The 18262-nt window shown below is 36.7% G+C and overlaps 1 long non-coding RNA gene across 2 annotated transcripts; it reads right to left on the reverse strand.

Moving 5' to 3' along the window:
- Window positions 1–821: 821 nt before the first annotated feature.
- Window positions 822–5694, reverse strand: LOC124163771. 2 transcript variants are annotated; one of them, XR_006865838.1, is made up of 4 exons: window positions 5548–5694; window positions 5333–5462; window positions 5023–5175; window positions 822–958 (listed from the first exon to the last, which is right to left on the reverse strand). It is a non-coding gene; the product is annotated as an uncharacterized LOC124163771 (long non-coding RNA). The 2 variants fall into 2 exon arrangements; XR_006865839.1 differs by lacking the exon at window positions 822–958 and adding an exon at window positions 4621–4869.
- Between the last annotated feature and the right edge of the window lie 12568 nt (window positions 5695–18262).

Below are 18262 nucleotides of genomic sequence, written 5' to 3' on the forward strand. Positions count from 1 at the left end.
CAATGTCTCTGGGACGAAATAGGAATATAACGGATCAAAATAGGATATTCCAGGAATATCCTCTGCTGTGTGGGTACCTATTCTTTTAGCTCAATATTTTCATATTTTAATGAATGAGGGAAAATTGTTGTAAGGACGTTGCAAAGCAACCTGTCTGCAACGTTTCAAGAGACCTAAGTAGCTCTGCAACCTCGTGCAACCTGTCTGCAACGTTGCCAGGACGTTGCAAAGAGACCTCAACAGCCCTGCAACCTCTGCAACCTCGTGCAACCTGACTGCAACGTTGCTGCAACTCATTGTGTTTACAGGGTAATTTCATTTTTATTTATAGGGAGTTAAAGGTAAAGATTCTATCTACCGGTATCATATCAAGTGAGAAGGTAAATTAATTTAACTCTCATTCTATAAAAATGAGAAATGCCAGTAAAATATAGCTTTTGTTGGGAAACGGATGGCAGAATTTAAAAGGGCCAACGGTGTATCGTTGGAGAGGGGTTGGCCTCTGGTTGGGAATACGAAGGCCCGACTGTAATGCTCTGTTGGCCCATCGTTGGGGAATCGTTGGTTGGGATACGGTTGGCGAGGTGGCCAAATCATACCATGGGCCAACCGCTGTGTCCCACCATCTGCCAACAGAGGGCCAACGAAAAATGTTACTTGGGTACATTAACCGTCCACTTATAAATCCGCGGCGTATGCGAATTGACATTAAAGCATATTACGCACGAACATGATGTTAATGGACTGCTAGCAACAGCGATGACAACACACAAACAGAAATCTCGGTGACAAACGCAGGAAATGTCAAAGAAAATCAGGCATTTTCAAATATTGGTTTATTAACAAAAAGTATTAGAACAAGCCACATTGAATGTCAGAGAAACTTCAAAGATGAACTCCTATTACATAGAAACAGCTTTTCACAAGGCCACTGGGCATCAAGGGACTGAAGCAACACCTGAAAAGAAAAAGCAGAATACTCGCATTAAGAAAATGCTACGACTACACAAAAACAATAAAAATGCTTTGAGAACTTTAACACGTATTCTCTCAGGCCAGCTAAAATACTATGCAATGCCCACTTAATAGAGCCAATACATAATATATGAAAATAACATACTTGATACACAAGAACAAGATGAGATTTTAAAGATAAAATGAACAAAAAAGGAAATCTGTAAAGAATCCTCCCTGAATTAAAAACTGCAGAATCGCAATAACAAAGCTATGCATTTTAGAAAATAGCATCTTCGTCCTCACAGCAATATCCCAAGAATGTCACCATGCCATATGTTAAACCCACACTTAAGAAAAAACAATACACGAGGGATTTCCATTGTTCCATATCTTAAATGAAACATCAACAGAAAAACACCAGGCATCTCTGCCAAGGATTAAGTGCACAACCTTCTAATTCTACTGCAAAATTGCATGTCTGCTTCACTACATTGTGGAGATTCATCATGGCTGTGAACCTTGCTCACCATCAGAAGATATTAACATGTTCCATCACAACCCAGATAACACGGCATTTGTATTACATCAATAATACACAAAAAATACGTGACCAAATACATATGTATAAGATGGAATACGATCGTATTACATCGGTATATTTCACGTAGAAGTGGTTCAAAAGTCCCTATGGATGTATGTATTCGTGCGTATTACAAATTGGAAATCTGAATATCCTTACATGTAATATACATATGTATCTGCAGGCCCTCGTACACGAATTATACATATTGATTTTCTGACCCACATCCACTTAATATCAATATGGATCAAACGGATGAATAAATATAAGGAAACCAGAACATACAGATAATAAAACATTTATTCAAAGAGAAAAATAAAATAATACACACAAAGAACAAGTGTGGCCATGAATATTGCTAACAAGCATTAAGGGCAAGCAAACAGTAGGTGAAACTTAGTTTAAAAAAATGGCACAAAGATAAATCAAATACAAACAATGGTTTGAGTTGGAAAGTAGAAAAAAATATTAGCACGGAACAAGCGTTGTAACCCATTGCACAAGAAGAAACCTGAATTCAGGAAACCAACTCTGCACTATCAGCCACTTCCTGAAAGGAGAAAAGAAGAAGTCAAGTTTAAAAGTCATGCAAAAATATATCTTTTTGTAAGATCTGAATATAGGAGCTCAAGGCCTTTCAATTTTATTTTTTTTCAATTCATATAGGCAGTCAGTATTCTGTGAAGTCTGTAATTTTAGTACTAATTCTGTATTCTGAATGCAAATGTAAGTTTGGCTTCTCTGCTAGATTCCTGACATGAGTTTTAAAATTTTTCATTTACCAATTATGTCAAGGTCCCAGCTAGCACAGATTTGACCTTGTCCTTTGAAAAATCAGATATTTTGGGGATATGCTTTCATTTTACAAAATTAATAGCCTTTCTCTTGAGAAGAATGAGAAATATGAGAAAAGATCATATGACTACTTTTAAATATAAATTAACTAGGAAAACGTGAATCCATTGGTATGCTTATTTAGTACATGATACTAATATATTAGTACCATGATTAAGTAGCGGATGACTCACACAGAAAAAATATAAACTTGTGATATCAAATTTTCAAACAAATAAATTTCATACATAATAGATAATTTCAGGCTTAACTTTAAGAAACCTCTCGATTATGGTTTAAAAAAATTTTCCCTCATACCTTACCTCGGTATTAACAATTCCACCTGGTCTTCTGGCTTTGCTTCGTCGTCTTTTCAGTAATCCATTCTCCTCTTGTCCAGGCCAAGCTATTTACATCGTCGCCTGCTGGGTATGCGCGAAAGAGCATGAAAAGAAAATTACAATTACCTAATTAATTTGGCCCGTACGCACCTTTTTCTTACATATAATGACAAACTTTCGCATGAAAATTACGTATTTATCTTGTGTTAATAATAATGACGAAATGCACCTTGATTGACTGCATTTCAAGATGAAAAAAATATTACATTTTGCTTTAAGGGAACCGATATTACACGACCAATACTTCTTGTTCGTTAAATAATTAGAAGTAGAGGGCAAAACCGCTCGGAACCTCGAGGAATCTATTAGTGACAAGGCTACGCTGATAAGTCTAAGGTCAAAGATGTTATGACTAAAGCATAGGATAACTAGGAATGCAAGAACTACAATACAGTAGGTTGTGGTAATAAACAGCGATAAAACAACTTACACGTGAACGAAAACATTCCTTTAAACAATTTTTTCTGCTCTTAATTAAGAGAAGAAAAAATGTAACTTCAGCCGCAAAGCACGGAATTACTATACGACGCATAATCTATTAATTTATACGTACAAGATTGACATTACTATGTTTTACCATATAACTTCAATGGACACCAGTCTCCTCGATACATAACTCAACAAAAAAGGAAAACAATAGCCAAACATAAACAAAATAATTACCTCTATTGGCGCAATGTGGTCAACACATTGCGCCAATAGTTGTATCCAAATATACTCAAATAACATAATTAATGTAGTCTATGTATGCGTACAATATAACAAAAGATAAATCATACCTTACCTTAATTATCCAGTGACAGGAAACTGTTGGAGCTGGCTTGCACGAATCGCAATAACGTGCGGGATTGAAGCACATTTCCAGCAAAACATAGCTTCGATTTGAGCACACCATCCACACGCACCGGTTATCGAGGATTAAAACACTATGTCAATTCTTCCAATACGTATAATAATACAAACAAATATAAAATTAACTATACATCAGTAGCCGGAGTTCCTCCTACAGCACGTTCTTGACGTTCTCGTAGTCTCGAACGAAATGCCGAGCTAACTGTTAACGAGATTATCACTCCCACTCACTTCCCTAGCTTGTTGCGACAGAATTGAGAATTTAATTTTTTTGTTTAAACAGTTAATTTTAAATATCGTTTAAAAAATTAAACTTCGCTTTTACTTTTGCGCTGTGCAAGAACTATTTTTTGTATTTTTCATGTATTGTGAACCATTTTCCATGTGTATATTTCGCGGATGGAAACTGAATTTTACATATGTAATACGTCTGTATTTCGCGTGCATTTACAAATTAACATAAATATGGTCGCCATACTACCCTTGCTCACATCGATCAGTATATGATTTATTTTTAAGCTTCCTGGGTATAAATTCAAATGGATGAATGATCATTGAAATGAGGAAATCTGGCGTTTGCAGTGAACATATTATTTCTGCAAAAATGTTTCTGAACATTTCACTAGACGCCACGAAAATCCACCTCTCAAAAATTACAGGAAATATACATAATGTATATTTTGTGTATTTTTGACCACATTTACATATGTATTTCCTCTGTATTCATACATATGTAAAAGTAACAAGTGTTACACGATATTTACATTTGTATTTTTGACCACATTTACATAAGTATTCAAATTTCAAAAATACAAATGTATTTATCGTGTAAACACGTACCACTTTTACATATGTATGAATACGAAGGAAATACATCCAATAATACATATGTATTACACATGTTATACATAACAAAAATACATATGTATGTGACCCATGAAAATACAATATAAATACATTATGTATATCCAAATGTGTGCTGTTGGGGAAGGTAATAAGAACAAATTGCCGGAAAATGAAGAAATTAAAAAAATTGTAATCACTCAAAATATTGACGAAGAATTTACTAGCAGAGAACTTGGCAAGTTTCACATAATCACCCAACAACAGATAAGTACGGGAACAACTGCCAAAGAATCCATCGATAATAGTTCCTCAATTAGATTAATATGCCCAAAACGGTACGGCATGAGGAATGCAGATATGTGGTCAAACGGGTGTGGAAATGAACCATTTATGTGTCACCTACTAAAAAAATTAAGAAATTTCTATTACTCCATTAAACTGCATCAAATATAAAAATGACAATAAAAAAAGAATGAGATAGTCAATCAAGTACATTAACCAAAACCAATTAAATATCAACCAAATATGAGAGGATAATGAGTAAAATACAACCAAAGATAACGTATAAAGCTGTGCCTCCTAAGATTCTTCACCCAAAATGGTATAATAGGCAGATTGTCGCTGCAGAATAATCCTTATTGTGAATGTCTCCCACCAGCAAAAGAAACCAAACAGGATACATCACTCCGACACCGATAACTCTGCCTATTAATAAAGAAAAATATCTGTTACTACAGAAGTAAGCTACACAATAACCAAGCAAGATAATGACAACTAAGAACCTACGGAGTTCTAAACCATCATCTCATGTAAACACACAAAAAAACAGCAACATTAAAAAAAAAGTAAGCTGTATCAATACCACTTTCCACTCCCTATGTAAGTCATCCAATTCTCAGCTGCGATACCAGAGGAAAATCATCCTCACAGAGAATTTTGGCCACCAGAATCAGAAGAACGATTATCCAATGTTGAGGTCCTTGCTTCACCACCTATTAATGAAGATGTAAAAAATTCCATTACTCCAAACATATAAACAATAAGGGTGGATAAAAAGAAATCAAAAGAAGAACTCACCAAGCTTAAAAACCACCACTATTAACAGGAACATCCACTGAAATGCCAATCAGCCAGTTCCACTTTCCATAGATATTTATGATACCAAGTCAGAAGAGAATCATCCTGGAGTAATTGTTGCCCACCAGAATCAGAAGAATGATGATCTAATCGTAAGGTTATTACTTCACCACCTACTAATGAAGATGTGAAAAATTTCTGTTAGTCCATACATATAAACTATAAGGGTGGATATTGATAAATCACAAGAAGCACTCACCAAGATTAAAAACCACCACTATTAACAGGAACATCCACTGAGATGCCAATCAACCAGTTCCACTTTCCATAGATATTTATGATACCAAGCCAGAAGAGAAACGCCTTGCAATATTAACAAATGATTAGTATTTCCCCAACTGCACTGATTTATCGGTACAATAATTTACAACCCAATCATAGTTAAATGCTACTCATTGCAGGATCACATGAGTACTGCGTCTTAACCGATTAACCTCATTTGCACATTTGATTGAATTGAACGACCTAAGTTTGGTCGCCATCTCCTTAGAATTATGAATGATCAAAGTATTAAAATTTCTCGCGCACTTAGAAGTAAATATTGGCGCTATGTCAAACTACAAAATCAACTGACTACGTAAACATCAACAATGAACTCATAGTGACGAAAGTAACGTAAAGTATGTGAAAATCATTTCGCGCACCCTATTTGTGAATAAACAGAGATAAATGAGCTGCCCTTATGATTCAGCCCTGAAGATGCGTGCCGAGACGGTACTTGAAACGTTGGCCGATATAAAAACATTAACCCGGAGGGAATCCCGAGAAAAGTTTACCCACAATGATAAATGAGCTTTTTATGAGGTAAATCAACAATCAAGGGGATAGTGAGCCTGTAGTTCACTAAATTTTCAGCATTTTTTCGAATACTTTCCCCAAATTCAAGGTAAATAACGCAGAAGACGAAATTCGAGTGCAAGAATGGGAATTTATTTTTCTTTTCAATGTTATTTGCTCCAACTATGTGCAACCATTATCATTAATTTAAATATCAAAAGAAAAGGTTGCAGTCGTTCATAACGAACTTTACCTGTCCTTACGGAAAATATTCAGGGCCCATTCCAAGGCCACATGGGCCCTACCTCATAATATTCTCACCATTTAAACCTTCCCTGAACTTTCACTCACCAACATTTTAAAATCAAAATGAGCCAAATCGGTTCACGAGTATTAGCGAGACTAAAGGACATCAATTCATTATTATAATCTATATCAGTACCCACACAGCACATCGTTGCCAGAGGACGTCCGCTGCGCGTCCGTCGCGTCCTCTCAGTGTCCGCAGATTTTCAGGACAGCCAGAGGACATCCGCCGGCTGTCCTGGCCATCCGTCCGCAAACTGTCCTATCTCGGATGTCCAGCGGACGTCCAGCTAGTGTCCCATTATGCAGGGTTTGGGAGTTTTGGTTTCCTCTTAAAACACTCACCTCCTCAAGGAGGAACTCCGAGAGAAAGTCTCGAGATCCTCCTCCGAGTAGGGAGTATAGGAGAAGGGAGAAAGAAAAAAGCTCTCTCTCGTTTCTGAAGCCAGAATACTTCCTCCCGATCGAGGAAGAGGAAATTTTTCGTGGAGGAAGAGATATTTTGAGGATTATTTTAGGTAACCAAATGTAATCCTCTTGTTGGAGTGTGGACTCGGAGGAAATTATAAACTATTTAACGAAAAAAAAATTTGACATTTTTACCGCTTCTATAGTTTAAGAACAACAAATGTACGCTACTTTTAAGTTTTATATTGTTTATAACAATTAATTAAGTTTAAACAAAGTTAGCAACAAATTAAGTAACATTTACGAGCGTTAAAAATTTCTACATGCCTTACGGGTTAAACAACAACAATTGAACGAACTTATGACTCTCTACATTATTTATAACAATTTTTAAAGTTTAAACAAATTTAGCAACAATTTTAGAAACTTACAAAAAATTAAAAATTTCCGCATGTAGTACGGTTGAGAAGCGTTGGATGAACAATAAACCCGTACTCTTTCATGATTATAAAAATTACTTAAATTTAAACAAATTTAGCAACTTTTACAAAAATTAACAACAGGAATAATGGAATTTATCGATTTTTACTGAAATTTTATATTATGTACCAATGTCCTGAGGACGTCGCGTAGCCGTCTCGGGGACATTCCATTCCTACAGGTTAAATGAACTCTTTCAACTTATTGATTAATTAATATTTACTCACTAGGGATTAAAAAATCTCAGGCGATTGATTGGAAAGTATTTTAATGAAACATAACGCTTTAAATTCATTTTAATTTTTAATGGTAAGAATTCTCCTAAAATTATCACGGCATCGATGGCCTCATTCCCAGATTAGACATTGTAATTGTCCAATTTAAGGATAGGCAATAGAAGGTAAGTACTGCCGTACCTTTACTTTATATTGAAATTCTAGTTTTTTTGGTGGCGAACGAATTTTGAATCTACCGCTACTCCGCGATACAGGAGTTCTCCACATTCCTCCGTTCCTCCTTTCCAACAGAGGAACATGAACGGAACACCGGAGACAGCATGGTGGTTTGGCGGTTACAAAGATGCTGTTGTATTCCAAGTAAGTTTGATGTGACATCTAAATAATTTTTTCTTGGCGTTCACTGGGGGCAGTATAGTGTTTCCGCATGCTCCTTATATTTCTTATAACTCAGCCTGTAACATCTCGAGGAAAAATATGGCTCTGCTTGGAACAACATGACCGTCTTGGTAAAACCGTTACTTGGCAACTAAAGGTAGCGTCTTTTTCCGTTGTTCATGGTGAAATTTTCGCTTTTGTTCCTTGTTTACATGATATAATTTAAAGTGGAAGTTCTTGTACTATAGTCTCTGTACGCGAGAACGTATAGGAAATAATGTAAGTGCTAGCGCATAAAATAGAACCTGTTGTTTTGATAGCGTAGGCTACGGCTGAATTTGTTGGAAGTCCAAACGGTCCGTTTGGTTCCGTTCCTAAATCAAATCAAGTAGGGTTCTTGGCATAGAGTTTACATTACTAGAGTAGAGTAGAGTATTTATGGTTCTTGGCAATAAATATAACTAGGAATTGTACTTACGTGTAACCGGGGGATTTTGCAACACGCATGTATAATTAATAGGTTTCACGTAAATTATTAATTCTTTGAAATCGGACTACACCATGTGATTTCTTTCGATATGTATAATTACGCACGCATCGAAAAATAACATTAATGTTATGATAGGATAACCACCATTGTTTAGCCTTTTTACAACAAGTTTTTATACTCTTTATCTGTTTGATGGAACTAGGTTAATAATTAAAAATTTTAGGTCCTAAATAAATAAATGATCTATTATGTCAGTAAAGATAAGGCTTAGGGATTGAAAAATTACAATGCCGACGTAACTTTTATAGCGTTTAATATATTTTTTCTGCCAAACTTTGCTAACCTAATAAAATATAAACTAATTTAACTACAAACTAAGTAACTGTGCTATTAGTCATCCATGCATTTAATTTAGTGGAAACTATAGGACGACTGTAAGAAACTCGGGATGAATCTAAGCAAGGTCTAATTGTAAGTGATATGTTGTGTAAACAAACCTTACGGCTATGTTTCATGGTTCATTTATTTGCTCAAACTGCTGCATGAAATCTTATACCCAGAAAATAGAACTTGTGCATCTTTTCGTACAGCCATCGGTACACATTTTGGTGTAGAGTATCGTGAACCTGATATATTTACCTGGAGGCATTTACTGACTTTAGCTTTCATGTAGTGGAGTTGAATAAAAATAGCTCATCTGTATTTTTATTTAGTTCCTATCTCTATTTATAAGGTTGTATGTCTCTCTTCTTATAATTGTCTGTATTGTGGCGGACGGGATCGCGTTCCACTAATTTAGAGCAAGAAATATCTCGGGTCGCGGACGACGTAGGAACGAGTAGGTCAGGGCACGAAACGACGGAACAATTGGGGATTTGGGGCTGGATTCGGAGGAAAACACACGTACTCGTGGGTTGCATTAAACAAATAAACCATTTATTCTCAAAAGCATGAGAAAATAACATGAAGCACACAAAATATGAGATACATCACTCGGGAAAAAGGGACGTTAGTGGGGATGGAATGGGGCGACTTAAAACTAATTGACATGGAAATAGCACTCACAAGGAATCAAAAAGCAACTTGACAAAAATTAAAATAAATCAGAGTTGAACTGCGTTCAACAAACTGCAGGGTTTAAGAGTCCACTGCGACACAATATGACTTTATGGTTCACTGACTGTTCCAGCGCAATCTTGAGGAGGAAAATAGGGGATGAATGGGGTAAAAAACGTGGTTGTTTCAGTTTCACACGGGGAAAGTGGTGGAGGGCACGGCTTTACTGCACCTTAATCTGGGAAACTCGCTGTGCGAGAGAAGTGACGATGTCGTCCGGCGTCTCGTCAATTCGCGATGTTTTCCCGTTGGGTGTGGAGCCGTGTCTATCCCCGGGATGATTTCCCACGGTGGTTGGCAGAGGCTGATGGGGTTGCAGTCCACGGGATGCGTCTACATCGGGCTGTTGGCTAGGAAGTTTCCACGCGCCGTAGCTCCTGACGCAATAGTGGCTCAATCGCTCAGCTGTTGAGCAGGCAGAAGTTGAACTGCCTTCCCCGATCATCTGCCGTGTTCTCTGGCTTCCTTGACCCACTTTCTTCCACGTAAACCTCGTAAGAGGGGAAGGGAGGGGAGGGCGGTGGCCAGTAGTACACTTTATTCTCTAAAGGCGGAGCACTTTTCGCTGTGCGCGAGATTTAAATATGGCACACGCACGCGCACACATAGCATAAAATAAGATGAACCTTCACAACACAAAACAAATGAAACAAAACAAAAGGGAAGGGAAGAAAAAAGGAAGAGTGCTTCTCAATATAAGGGTGAATAGAAACATATCAGGTGCTGCCGTTACAGTATACTTATTTGTCTTCATTCTTTACAGATGTTGCACTTAACCAGGACGATACAGCCACCAATTCTAGTGTGGAAGTTACAGTGAAGAGTTGGCTGGAACATGCTAAAGCAAGGCATGAGAGAGAGGTGTAAGTATTCGTTTGATTATTATGTAGGTTTGGGCAAGGAGGAATAATTTTGGTCTGGATACTTTTTTGGCAAGTTGCTCCTGTTAAGGGAGCTCATATAAAGTAAATTTAAATAATTATTAAACATCTTGTAACACAAGGTTCACCCTTCCATGCTAAAGGTAGAGAAAATAGTATTGTTATGTATTATTTTCAGATGCAGATTCCACTACCAAGTAATTCAAACATTTGAAAACAATTTTTGTTCTGCATATGGGAGGTATAATTACCAAAAACATGGTCGAAAAGGATCTCATGCTCTATATAAGTTCGATGCATAACACCTGTAGAACTTAAGAATGGGATAACTTATTCAACAGGGATGGTAGTTGCACAGTACTACAGAAGCTACTATTTTCTAGTAGCTCTAGCTAACTAAGATGTTTTGAAGTAGGTGTTATTGTAGGAGCTATAGAAATTTCAGTAGCTCACAGCAGGCCTTAGCTGCTATTCCCCTGTTATGTCTCTGTCGAAATGTGAATATTGCCAGTGAGCTAGGTTGTCACTTTTGCCTCGATACCAGACTACATTAGAAGATCTATTTTAATTATTAAGATTGGAAGAATTCGGAGATCTAAATCATGGAATGGCCTTAACTACAGCAAGTTTTTGCTAGTTTTTCAAAGTTTCTATTTTTTTAAGTTGCATCTCGGCCAATGCAGCTAAGTGGTTTGTGTGCCAAATCAGTGTGGCTGTTTTCACACTAATCCCAAGAGATCTAGTCCACTTAAACTTCCTCCTTTAAATTTTCTAGTTTCCATTACTCCTATATCATATTCTGCTCTTCTGCATTAGTCTTCCTTAGCTACAGCTTATGTAACACTTTTCTTCACCTCCACAATTCACTCTAGTGTAGTCATAATCTTCAAGTAGAGACCAATTGTTCAGAAATATTATCCTCCATTTGAATGCTTTTTCCAATATCTTTTTCGAGACCTCTACTAAGCTGTCTGGCAAGGATGGATCAAAGAATTTTTTTCTAGATGGTGCACCAGGGTCTAACAGGCAACAGTCTTCTCATATTTGGGATTAAAATCTAGTTCAACAATTGTTCTATGAAAAATGTTCTTAATCATAATATATACATTACTAACATATTAATGTTTTTACTCAAAATCTTTTCTTATTTAAGAACAAGAAAAAGTCAAAGAAAAGTTTGTAAAATGTATTCAGCCTGTAATGGACAGGTTTCCTAATTTTGAAACCTTAAGAATGTTAAACATGTGACTAATAAGACTGTAGCGTCCTGTCTTATGTAATCTGCTTGTTACGTACAAGATACAATTTCTTGCTACAATGAAATGTTAATATACTTCATTATTACAGGAGCAGTGCAGGAGAGCATGACCGCTGAAAAAGATGTGGAGGTTGCCATTCAAAACTGGCTAAGGCACGCCAAGGAGCGGTTGCAGGGGAAGAAGAAAATTAAATAATATGTATGTAGTTTCTTGCATTGTATTATTTTAAGAAGCCAAATAAATATTGTGCATGGAATTGATGCCTTATTTATTTAAATTCTTGTCTGGTCCTATTATTTATTTGTATCGAACAAAATGCAATCCTAACCTAAACGTGTCCTGAAGGTGTCCGGAGCGGACACTTTCAGGACGTCCGTAGGCCACCTTTTTTACTGACATGCGGACTTGAAGCGGACATCCTTTGGCATAAATTCGCCTTCCGTAGGACGTCCATAGGCCACTTGGCGGACAATCAGCGGATGTCCGAAAGGTGTCCGTGTGCTGTGTGGGTAAATGTGACAATGCACCTCGTGCCACACAACATGGCGGCTAGCCGAATATTAAACATATCAACTTTCATTAATTTTAATGTCTCAAAATAAATCTGCTGTTTACATTAATTTTCCTTATTATCGGGAATTCAACAAAACTTAATAATAGTTCACAGAGTAAATAATAGCGTCGGAAGGATAACGGCCATGCTTCGTAAATATTTTCGACCCGCACGAGGCGATTTGAGATTAACACTAAGGTAGGTACATTAGATAACGAATATTATCACTTATCCTTAATGAGGTTAATGAGTAACACATGAAAATACATGTAAAAGGCAACCATAAGCGAATCGAATACACTACCGAATAAATGACAAAATCTAAGTCCTTTGGGACACGTGAAGACAATATGATAATACCATAAAATTAGCAGGGATACAAATTAATCAGTACTTACCTCAAACCGGTGAAAATGGACGCAGTTGAAAAAGCGATTGCAAGAACCGGCAAGCTCAAACAATGAGGATAAACACGTGCGGTGATCGTAACTTCGAAGGCAGGACCTCTCAGATTCGAGTTATGGCACAAAGTGAAAGAGACGAAGCGGATGTTGCAAGGGGGAGGAAGGGCTCTTTTCCGGTATCGGCTTAGTCAGTGATATAACTATACTAATTAATGTCTAATTCGTGTTGTATTACGACGAATTACCAATATAAAATTAGAAAATAATTAAATATACTGCCATGATCACTCGGTATCCGCATAATGCCTCTTCAAGATAATGTAATTTCGGAAAGGCGAAGTGTTGACCTCGGAAAGAAGCGGAAGTGGGTGGGGGTGAACACTCGAAAATTGACGAACCAAGGGAGAAGGGGGAGAGGGCGGCCATCTCCTCGGGGTCTCTTACCTGTCGTCAAGAGACAGTCTCCCGTGTGCTTGTAGGGATGGTACTAATATATTAGTATCATGTACTAAATAAGCATACCAATGGATACACTTTTTCCTAGTTAATTTATATTTAAAAGTAGTTATATGATCTTTTCTCATATTACTCATTCTTCTTAAGAGAAAGGCTATTAATTTTGTAAAATGAAAGCATATCCCCAAAATATATGATTTCTCAAAGGACAAGGCCAAATCTGCGCTAGCTGGGACCTCGGCATTATTGGTAAATGAAAAAATTTAAAACTTATGTCTGGAATCTAGCAGAGAAGCCAAACTTTCATTTGCATTCAGAATACAGAATTAGTACTAAAATTACAGACTTCACAGAATACTGACTGCCTATATGAATTGAAAAAAAAATAAAATTTAAAGGCCTTGAGCTCCTATAGGAGCTCAAGGCCTTTTAATATATTCAGATCTTACAAAAAGATATATTTTTGCAGGACTTTTAAACTTGACTTCTTCTTTTCTCCTTTCAGGAAGTGGCTAATGGAGCAGAGTTGGTTTCCTGAATTCAGGTTTCTTCTTGTGCAATGGGTTACAACGCTTGTTCCGTGCTAATATTTTTTTTCTACTTTCCAAATCAAACCATTGTTTGTACTTGATTTATCTTTGTGCCATTTTTTTAAACTAAGTTTCACCTACTGTTTGCTTGCCCTTAATGCTTGTTAGCAATATTCATGGCCACACTTGTTCTTTGTGTGTATTATTTTATTTTTCTCTTTGAATAAATGTTTTATTATCTGTATGTTCTGGTTTCCTTGTATTTATTCATCCGTTTGATCCATATTGATATTGAGTGGATGTGGATCAGAAAATCAATATGTATAATTCGTGTACGAGGGCCTGCAGATACATATGTATATTACATGTAAGGGTATTCAGATTTCCAAATTGTAATACGCATGTATACATACATCCTGAGGGACTTTTGAGCCACTTTTACGTGAAATATACAGACGTAATACGATTGTATTCTATCTTATACATATGTATATTTCATGTATGGGTATTCAGATTTCCAATTTGTAATACGCACGTATACATACATCCATAGGGACTTTTGAACCACTTTTACGTGAAATATACCGATGTAATACGATCGTATTCCATCTTATACATATGTATTTGGTCACGTATTTTTTGTGTATTATTGATGTAATACAGATGCCGTGTTATCTGGGTAATTAGGGTCGGACGAAAATGTGCGGTTAAAATTGTCTGAGGCATTTAATATTTTTGCTTAATTAAACAAGAGCTTTAAGCGATTATCATCTACATCTACAGACTACCCCGCAGGCAACCGAAACAGGCGTGGGGCAGGGGGTGTTAGGACACCAGCCATCAACATGTAAAAAGCAAGCGCTTGAGTAAGAACAATAACAAACAATGCACTTATTTGTCACTGGCGATTCAGCGTCCTAATGATTAGAATACAATGCAAACTAAAGCAGATTATTGTACTTTAAGTTTACACAGGCACTTGCAGACAATCACACACTTACACTGCACACTTCACCGCTCCCTCGATTCTCGCCTACCGCCACCTGCAGAGAAGAAGGAGAGGGAACAGCATCAGATCCGGTGATGGCAGGGGGTGCACAGGCAACCCTTTGCATTCATGTCCATTTACTGGATTACGAGTATCGTCTGGCATTTATATCAGTATTATCTCACTATTTATTTCTAACTAATTACCAAATTGAATCATATATACATGAAGATTTAATTTATAAAAGAATAGACAAAATGCAAAATGAGATGATGGCGTCCATCCCCGCGGTTCTTCACCGAGGGGGACATCCACGTTCTCAGAGACGCCGGAACCGTACTGCCGCTTTTCATCAAAAAATATATACGAAAATAATACGAAATCATCATCAAAAAAGATCATACGAAATATTCACCTAACGGTTTGAATATAAAATATGTTTTAAAATGCCGACGGGATTTTAATGATTGCCTCTTATCAATTCCTTTACCATATTAAATTTACTTGACTATCGTAATATAACCTCATGATCAGACATATTCCCTCGAAAAAATTATTTTGCTAAATTTTCCAATTTTAAATAAGTAAATTCGTTCATTTTGAGGGGAGCTCATCCATTGGAATTGGGCAAAGCAGCAGGAGTAGCAGCGCCACCAATCACTGCTTACTTTTAGGAGTGATTCTCGTCGGTGATCTCAGTCACAGTTAAGAATCACCGTTACTGATGATTAGCAGTCACAGGTGACAAAGTGATTGGAATATCACAGTTCCGCTCATCACTAAAACCAAGCTCTATTACCATCAATTTGGCAATGACATTTTAAAGTAAGCGATAATATTATTCAAGCTAATAGTGGATACCGATTATTTGTCCCAACAGAAACTGTTGGGCGCAGTCAAAAATTGTCTAAATAGACAAATGAACTCCCGCCACGGAAATCTTTAGTTTATTAACATATTAAAATTATATACATAGCATTGGCAGGTCTTCGCCTCTCCTAAAACCGTGCCCATACCCTCCGTGCGCAGCACGTTGAAGGCGGCAGGTCTGTCCTAACGAGTCTATGAGTCTCTAAGTAAAATCAAACACAAAATGTACTTAAATATCACTGGCAATGCAGCGTCCTAATGATATGGATACAATTCAAACTCGAAAGATTTTTTCGATCTGACTAGAGTCCTGTCTTTCTTGATTACTCCTGAGGAAAAATTGACATCCGCTTTCTAATTGACGGGAAAAGTCATAGCGAGAGTCAGTAAATTTTTGAAGTTATTCCAAAGAGACTTGATAAATGAGACATTTTGATTAAATCACTCACCAAGAATCTTCTGAGGCATTGAAATAGATGTTTGAAAGTGCAAACACCGTAAGATTAAGAGTAATACAGTAAAAAAAACTAGCAATAAAATGTAATAGACTTCTTGGCAGCCATCTGTCGTCAAAAAATGGTAAGCAACCTTTTCCAGCGCACTCGGGAGAAAGCGTTTATGGCAGGGTAAGAGCGCAGGTAGACAGGGATCCCAGGGATGATGGATGATTCATGCGCTGGAGGGCATGCTACTACCACAATGGGCGTGGTATGGAGTGAAGCAGTCTGCGACCATTCGGCATTTCATCTACATATAACAATAATTACCTATTGTTACAGACTGCATCCGAAAGTACATCTGCCTAATACCCTCACGAGTCCCTACCAGGGTGTTTGGCAGGGGATGGCTGATTGTAGCAGCATGCACAAAGTACACCAAATATAAATAAATTTTCATGCATTAATAGGGGTATTTGGGAATCGAACTTATTCCCAAAGGAACTCTTAAATCTTCACCCAAAATAGAATATAGATTTAAAAAGGAGCTCATAAGACTTAATGTTGACGCAAATTCAAAGTAAGGATAACCTCTCATTTTAGTGATTTACTTCTTTTGTTGTGAGATTTGGGTTTTTCTTTTTAAATTCCGCCGTGATTTTCTTCTGATTTATCATGATTACTTTTTGAATTTGCGCTCCTCGCTGGGTGTATTTATCATATTGTTTCTTTTTGTTTGCCAAATGATGAAATCTTTGTGTAGGCTTTTCATTTTATCGGCATTCCTAAAATCAAGTTCTTTGGAACTCCAACAAAAAGCTTAATGGGTAAAGGCAATGATTATAGGACTTAAAAGATATTTTACAAATTGCAACTGCGAAAAGAATGCGATATAAAACTTATGGAGGTGCTGAGATTTGAACCCAGGACTCTCAGCAAGCGAAGCAGACACACTACCACTGACCCCATTGCGTTAAATGAACTGTATTTCACGATTCATACAAGGGTATACCACAAGGTATTAAATAGCGATACTGCCCGCAGTTAATTAATTTTGAAAGTTTCCCAGGAACAAAGAATTTGAGGGTACCTACTTGGACTTTATATCCACAGAATTTCACATCGAGGTATGCTAAGTCAAAGAAAATAAGATATTTTTAGTGCGCTCACGATAAGACCTTACCGATATATTTCCCATAAACCTTTAAAGCTCATAACTCTTTCTCATAACCCTTTAAACATAGCTCATAATTATGAGCTATTCTTCAGAAATGTGGGGCTCTTGATAACATCAATGAATAGCCACATTTTTAATTTTCATTAATATTTTATACTAAAAATCAAGTAAGTTCTATGTTGTTATTTGTGCAGCGGATAGTATGAGATTAAGTAAAACACCTGTTTTCAGACGTAACAAGTCATTCCTTTTGATGTTCAAAGAGAAACTCTCGAGGCTCACAGAAAAAAATAATACCTAATTATGTAATAGTAAAAAGCATAAATTGAGTGGTGATAATGAATCAATCAACTGCTGAAGGCTAATTGCGCGCGATCTTCTGCTATTCAGCTTCAATACTTTACTTTGCGTAATATATTTGGCTTTAACGCGATTCCAAGGAACCGTGGCATGGGATTTTACCGAATTTTTGCTTCATAAGCCCACTACTGATCATTTTATTATTATATCTCATACAATTTATTTTCTAGGTACATATCGGTGATTGCAACAAACTACGACTGAAAGAAGGATAATTAAAAACGAACCAATTACATGCATTGAGTCGGAAGCTACGCGTAGATAGTAAATATTAGAGCTATTGATAGTAAATATATTTGAGAGAGACACAGAGAACATCATATTAGAATCCCACTATATTTCTAGGTTCCATAGAAATGATAAATTAGTAGATATTTTGCCGAACGGATAGATTTTGGGAAATCGTTTTTCCCCCGAACAATTAATGGCTATAACAAATACTAAGCGTAATTCCGTTAGAGTATTTACTTTTTAATGGTAAACGGCTGGTATTCTAATACGGCCAGCCAAATTTCCAATTACGGTAGCGTGGTGTAAATGTCAATTTTC

Source organism: Ischnura elegans, chromosome 8 (genome assembly GCF_921293095.1).
Source record: "Ischnura elegans chromosome 8, ioIscEleg1.1, whole genome shotgun sequence".
Lineage (NCBI taxonomy): Eukaryota > Metazoa > Arthropoda > Insecta > Odonata > Coenagrionidae > Ischnura > Ischnura elegans.